The sequence below is a fragment of the Oncorhynchus tshawytscha genome, linkage group LG33, assembly GCF_018296145.1.
Source record: "Oncorhynchus tshawytscha isolate Ot180627B linkage group LG33, Otsh_v2.0, whole genome shotgun sequence".
NCBI classification, from domain to species: domain Eukaryota; kingdom Metazoa; phylum Chordata; class Actinopteri; order Salmoniformes; family Salmonidae; genus Oncorhynchus; species Oncorhynchus tshawytscha.
Window position 1 is genome coordinate 46,255,958 of NC_056461.1, and position 7,500 is coordinate 46,263,457.

The 7,500-nt window shown below is 49.9% G+C and overlaps 1 protein-coding gene across 1 annotated transcript in view; it reads left to right on the forward strand.

Moving 5' to 3' along the window:
• The first annotated feature begins 1,386 nt into the window (after nucleotides 1–1,386).
• The window catches only part of LOC112230721 (protocadherin-16), a 280,642-nt gene continuing 274,528 nt past the window's right edge, over nucleotides 1,387–7,500 (forward strand). The window contains 1 exon segment of the mRNA XM_042311192.1: nucleotides 1,387–2,227. The gene's annotated coding sequence lies outside the window, so the exon portion shown is untranslated.

Genomic DNA, 7,500 nt, shown 5'->3' on the forward strand with positions numbered 1-7,500 from the left:
CTGGGCTTGGCCAGACAGTCTACAGGAGAGAGCTGGGCTTGGCCAGACAGTCTACAGGAGAGAGCTGGGCTTGGCCAGACAGTCTACAGGAGAGCTGGGCTTGGCCAGACAGTATACAGGAGAGAGCTGGGCTTGGCCAGACAGTATACAGGAGAGAGCTGGGCTTGGCCAGACAGTATACAGGGAGAGAGCTGGGCTTGGCCAGACAGTATACAGGGAGGGAGCTGGGCTTGGCCAGACAGTATACAGGAGAGAGCTGGGCTTGGCCAGATAGTCTACAGGAGAGAGCTGGGCTTGGCCAGACAGTCTACAGGAGAGCTGGGCTTGGCCAGACAGTATACAGGAGAGAGCTGGGCTTGGCCAGACAGTATACAGGAGAGAGCTGGGCTTGGCCAGACAGTATACAGGGAGAGAGCTGGGCTTGGCCAGATAGTATACAGGAGAGAGCTGGGCTTGGCCAGACAGTCTACAGGAGAGAGCTGGGCTTGGCCAGACAGTCTACAGGAGAGAGCTGGGCTTGGCCAGACAGTCTACAGGAGAGAGCTGGGCTTGGCCAGACAGTCTACAGGAGAGCTGGGCTTGGCCAGACAGTCTACAGGAGAGAGCTGGGCTTGGCCAGACAGTATACAGGGAGAGAGCTGGGCTTGGCCAGATAGTATACAGGAGAGAGCTGGGCTTGGCCAGACAGTCTACAGGAGAGAGCTGGGCTTGGCCAGACAGTCTACAGGAGAGAGCTGGGCTTGGCCAGACAGTCTACAGGAGAGAGCTGGGCTTGGCCAGACAGTCTACAGGAGAGAGCTGGGCTTGGCCAGACAGTCTACAGGAGAGAGCTGGGCTTGGCCAGACAGTAAACTTGGATTAGCTAAGACAACATGCCATTGGAACACAGGAGTGATGGTTGCTGACAATGGGCCTCTGTACGCCTAAAAATAAGCCATTTCCAACATTAACAATGTCTTTCTGATCAATTCGATGTTATTTTAATGGACAAAAAAAAGAGTTTTTATTTAAAAAACAAGGACATTTCTTAGTTTCCACGATGTGTGATGTGAACAGGTTGCGTTATAATGATGTTTGATGTGAACAGGTTGCGTTATAATGATGTTTGATGTGAACAGGTTGCGTTATAATGATGTTTGATGTGAACAGGTTGCGTTATAATGATGTTTGATGGGTAAAGCATCTCATGTTTTGGTTTATGGTCTCATGTTGTAATTAATGGGGTCCTATATCCATGGCTATATCTATGGCTCTGAGAGCCAGCTAATCAATCCTATGACAGTTCCAATGGTAGTTCATTATTAACATAACGATCAGCTGACTCGGATGCAACTCAGGGAAAGGCACGCGCTCCTTTGTCTGAATTTAAACGGAAACCCACTTCCGTTCAGCGGAGCTGGGGGGCACCAAACCCCAATATTTTCTCACTCTTTCCTTTCTCAGCTCTGCTCGACTCTCTTTTCCTTCGCTCCCCCTTTTGTGCAGCTCCCCACGTGTCGAATAAATTAGCAAACCCAAATTGGAGGAAAAAGGAGGAGGAGAGGGAGACGAGAGGAGAGAGGGAGGGATTTGAGCCTGGTGTCGGTGTACGGTTTCATTCGGAGGTGCCACTACTGCGGTGTCCTCTGAGCGTGCGAGCTCTGTTCTATTGGATGCTGAGAGAGCAAGAGAGATACCGTTAGAGATAGATAGAGAGAGGGAAACATACGTTCCCCATGCCAATAAAGCCCTTAAATATAATTCAAATGAAATTGAATTGAGAGAAAGAGCAAAGAGAGAGAGAAGAGCCGACTGCGGGGTACAGAAGCGTTGTTCTCACCACTAAACTAACAGACTGAACCGAAGAGAGGAGGGGAACCATATTCTGACTGAGAAAACCAGCTCACCTCACCTGCCACTGGAGAAGAAGAACGGAATGCTATCGCTTTCTGGGGGTGTAACCTAATCCGCAGCGCTAAAGGGATATCGCCTAATCACTGAAAACGGAAATATTTCGTTTCTTTCTCCATGGTGGATATTATGTAGAGCGGAGAAAGCAGAGAGCAGCAGTTTTAGGCTTATTTTTGATTTTTTTTCTGTGGATTGTGTGTCTGTGTGTTTGGGTCGTCAGGGGAATAGGCGAGCAGTGTGCTGCATACTGATCTGGTTTTGGATAAAGGAATACCGGGATATAACGGGACCGGAGCGCACGGCCAGAACAGCAAAGCTTCAGCGGGTTCAGATGCATGTAAGTCACCTTTTCTCTCTGCGTCTCTCTCTCTCTGTCTCTCTCAATTCAATTTTTTCTTTCTCTCTCTCTCTCTCTCTGTCTCTCTCTCTCTCTGTGTGTGTGTGTGTGTGTGTGTGTGTGTGTGTGTGCGCGCGCGCGTCTCCACGCCGAGCAGCGGCAATTGTACTGTCATTTGTGTGAATGAGGATGAATTGGGACGCGTTAGCTATATGTGGCCGACCTGTTTGTGTGTTCTCAATATCATTCTGGTATCTGGTATGGATTACATATCACTGCATCCAATAGCTGGGGGAACATACGGTACTCTGTAGTGGGGATAAGGAGCCTCTGTCTCGGCTGCAGAGTGCAGACGGCTTGACAATGGAGTCCGTCAGCCGAGAGAGAGAGAGAGGGGAGAGAGAGATTGGGAGAGAGAGATTGGGAGAGAGAGAGAGAGGGAGAGAGAGATTGGGAGAGAGAGACCTGCTGCTGTGAAGATTGTTCAGCCAGCAGCATACCCTCATGATTATCGATCTCTTCATAACCAAACCTACCAGGCAAACAAACGTTTAATAAATGTACTGACAAATTTAGCATTAGGCTTTGAGATATGGGGCATTTTTTCATAATGCAAATCTTAGCTAGATTCATTGCGTAATTGAAATGATTGAAAGTAGGCTCTTTCTGAAATGCACACTCCTCCTGAGCAGGGAAGATTTAATGTAACAGACATTGATTGACAGGAGCGATGTTTCCCCATCAGGACAAGCTACTGAGGTATTTTCATTGGAGCCTGTCTGTGTAGAGTTACATGACAGCAGGATGGAAGAACCTATTAAAGCACCAAACCACCTATTTTTGTCTAACCCTCACTGTGGGTCGCCTATCTGCAGTGAAACGCTATCCACAGATCTCCTTCTCTCTGCCTAAGAATAAAAATCTGCTCTTTGTCCGTTAGCTGTTATTAACGTAGGCTACCGCTACCATGTTACGTTATACCGGCTGCTCTAACTTCACGGGCCCGGTCTCCAGTCTCTGCAGAGAGAGAGAGAGAGAGAGAAGACCGGCTTGGGCTCGGTGACGGATCGGTTTCTCTAAGAGAAGCTAGGCGTGCGAAGCACCCGGCTGTAAACCGAGTCATGTTGTAATGTGAACCACATGTGTTGGTTCTAGCTGGGTTCAGGTGATCTGTCTGTGAGTTGATGGTTTAAACACAGCAAGTTGTAATTGCCAGCACACACACACGCACACGCACACACACACACACACACACACACACACACACACACACACACACACACACACACACACACACACACACACACACACACACACACACACACACACAGCGGTGAGTAGGGATGGGCATTTGAACTGCTTTGATTGTTTGAGTACTCAAAAAAAATAAAAAATTATCACAAGGCTGGGAGGAAATAATGATGTACACATGTATCCATTTATCTACAGGTCTATGCATCTATACACCTATAGGTATATTTATCTACAGGTCTATGCATCTATACACCTATAGGTATATTTATCTACAGGTCTATGCATCTATACATCTATAGGTATATTTATCTACAGGTCTATGCATCTATACACCTATAGGTATATTTATCTACAGGTCTATGCATCTATACACCTATAGGTATATTTATCTACAGGTCTATGCATCTATACACCTATAGGTATATTTATCTACAGGTCTATGCATCTATACACCTATAGGTATATTTATCTACAGGTCTATGCATCTATACATCTATAGGTATATTTATCTACAGGTCTATGCATCTATACATATATAGGTACATTTATCTACAGGTCTATGCATCTATACATCTATAGGTATATTTATCTACAGGTCTATGCATCTATACATCTATAGGTATATTTATCTATAGGTCTATGCATCTATACATCTATAGGTACATTTATCTACAGGTCTATGCATCTATACATATATAGGTACATTTATCTACAGGTCTATGCATCTATACATCTATAGGTCAATTTTCTATAGGTCTATGCATCTATATGATGTACACATGTATCCATTTATCTATAGGTCTATGCATCTATACATCTATAGGTACATTTATCTACAGGTCTATGCATCTATACATCTATAGGTACATTTATCTACAGGTCTATGCATCTATACATCTATAGGTCAATTTTCTATAGGTCTATGCATCTATATGTACATTTATTGTCACAATTTACTAGGAGTGGTGGGTGGAATCAGGCACAGAGAGCAGGGTTCAGTAGATTGTCAATTTATTCTCTGGCGCACAAAAACGGTCACGCCAACACACAGGGCGCATACAATTGACCAGCCCAAACACAGGACCAAAATAGTCCGGAGAATAACCACACGAAAACCACCATACAACAGAGTAACAAAAACAATCCCGCACAAAACAAGGGCGGGACAACCTACTATATATAAGGACGCAAATTAAACTAAAATACACACAGGTGAAACTAATAAGACAAAACCAACAGACAAACGAAAAAGGGATCGGTAGCGGCTAGTAGGACGGTGACGACGACCGCCGAGCACCGCCTGAACAGGCAGGGGAGCCAACTTCGGCGGAAGTCGTGACAGTACCCCCCCCCTGACGCGTGGCCCCCGTAGCGTGCCGCCACCGGCCTCGAGGACGACCCGGAGGACGAGGTGCCGGGGCGATCCGGGTGGAGGCGGTGTCTCCACCCTTCTCTCAGGAGAGAAGGGTCCAAAATGTCCCCCACCGGAACCCAGCATCTCTCCTCCGGACCGTACCCCTCCCAGTCCACGAGGTACTGTAGGCCCCCCACCCGGCGTCTCGAATCCAGAATGCCCCGAACCGTGTATGCCGGGGACCCCTCGATGTCCAGAGGGGGCGGAGGGACCTCAGGCACCTCACCTTCTTGCAGGGGACCAGCCACCACCGGCCTGAGGAGAGACACATGAAACGAGGGGTTAATACGGTAATACCTAGGAAGTTGTAACCTGTAACACACCTCGTTTATTCTCCTCAGGACTTTGAACGGCCCCACACACTGCGGCCCCAGCTTCCGACAGGGTAGGCGGAGGGGCAGGTTTCGGGTCGAGAGCCAGACCCTGTCCCCCGGTGCAAACACGGGGGCCTCACTGCGGTGCTGGTCAGCGCTCCTCTTCTGCCGTTCTCCCGCTAACCTTAGTGAATCCTGAACGGATTTCCAGGTGTCCTTGGAGCACTGTACCCATTCCTCCACCGCAGGAGCCTCGGTCTGGCTCTGATGCCATGGGGCCAGGACCGGCTGGTAACCTAACACACACTCAAAAGGAGACAAGTTAGTTGAGGAGTGGCGTAGGGAGTTCTGGGCGAGTTCAGCCCAAGGAACATACCTTGCCCACTCACCAGGCCGGTCCCGGCAATAGGACCGCAGAAACCTGCCCACATCCTGGTTTACGCGCTCCACCTGCCCATTACTCTCGGGGTGAAAACCTGAGGTTAAGCTGACCGAGACCCCCAGTCTCTCCATAAACGCCCTCCACACTCTGGACGTGAATTGGGGACCCCGATCAGAAACGATGTCCTCAGGCACCCCATAGTGCCGGAAGACATGGGTAAACAAGGCCTCCGCAGTCTGCAGGGCCGTAGGGAGACCGGGCAACGGGATGAGACGACAGGACTTAGAAAACCGACCAACAACGACCAGGATCGTAGTACTTCCCTGGGACGGGGGAAGGTCGGTAAGAAAGTCCACCGATAAGTGTGTCCACGGCCGTTGTGGAACGGGGAGGGGTTGTAACTTCCCTCTAGGCAGGTGCCGAGGAGCCTTGCTCTGAGCACACACTGAGCAGGAGGAGACATAAAATCTCACATCTTTAGCCAGCGTGGGCCACCAGTATCTCCCTCTTAGACTCCGCACTGTCCTCTCGATGCCAGGATGACCCGAGGAGGGGAGGATATGAGCCCACCGGATCAGCTTATCCCGGACCCCCCTCGGCACATACTGAGTCCCCACTGGACAGTTGGGGGGGCCGGCTCTAACCGTGAGGCCTCCTCTATCTCCGTGTCCACCTCCCATACCACCGGTGCCACGAGACATGACGGTGAAATGATGGGAGTTGGCTCAACGGTATCATAGAGGCGGGACAGCGCGTCAGCTTTGGTATTTTGGGAGCCTGGCCGGTATGAGATGGTAAACCGAAACCTGGTAAAAAAACATGGCCCATCTAGCCTGACGTGGATTTAGTCTCCTCGCTGCCCGGATATTCTCGAGATTACGATGGTCAGTCCAGATGAGAAAAGGGTGTTTCGCCCCCTCAAGCCAATGTCTCCACACCTTCAGAGCCTTGACTACAGCTAACAACTCCCGGTCCCCCACGTCATAGTTTCGCTCCGCTGAACTGAGCTTGCTCGAAAAGAAAGCACACGGGCGGGGCTTGGGTGGCACGCCCGAGCACTGGGACAGCACGGCCCCGACCCCCGCCTCGGACGCATCCACCTCCACTATGAACACTAAAGAGGGGTCCGGATGCGCCAACACGGGCGCATTGGTGAACAGCTCTTTCAAATGACTGAAAGCTCTGTCCGCCTCTGCTGACCAACGCAAGCGTACCGGTCCTCCCTTCAGCAGTGAGGTGATGGGAGCAGCCACCTGACCAAAACCCCGGATAAACCTCCGGTAGTAATTGGCAAACCCTAAAAACCGCTGCACTTCTTTCCCTGTGGTCGGAGTCGGCCAATTACGCACCGCTGTAACGCGGTCATCCTCCATCACCACCCCGGAGGTGGTAATACGATACCCCAGGAAGGAAACGGACTGTTTGAAAAACTCACATTTCTCCGTCTTGCAATACAGGTCGTGCTCCAGCAGTCGCCCAAGTACCTTACGCACCAGAGACACATGCGCCGCGCGTGTGGCAGAATAGATCAAGATGTAATCGATGTACACTACCACTCCCTGCCCGAGCAGGTCTCGGAGAATCTCATCTACGAAGGATTGGAAGATGGCTGGAGCATTCTTCAACCCATATGGCATGACACGGTACTCATAATGAAGAAGCGCGCCCCATGAAATGATTCCACCGCCGTAGCGATGAGAGGTAGTGGGTAACTAAACCCCACTGTGATGGAATTTAGACCTCTATAATCAATGCACGGACGCAGACCTCCATCCTTCTGAATGTACCCCTGTCCCAGCGATTCAGCAACATATGTTTCCATCGCTACCGTCTCCTCCTGGGACAATGGATACACGTGACTCCTAGGAAGTGCAGCGTTCTCCAGAAGGTTTATCACGCAGTCCTCTCG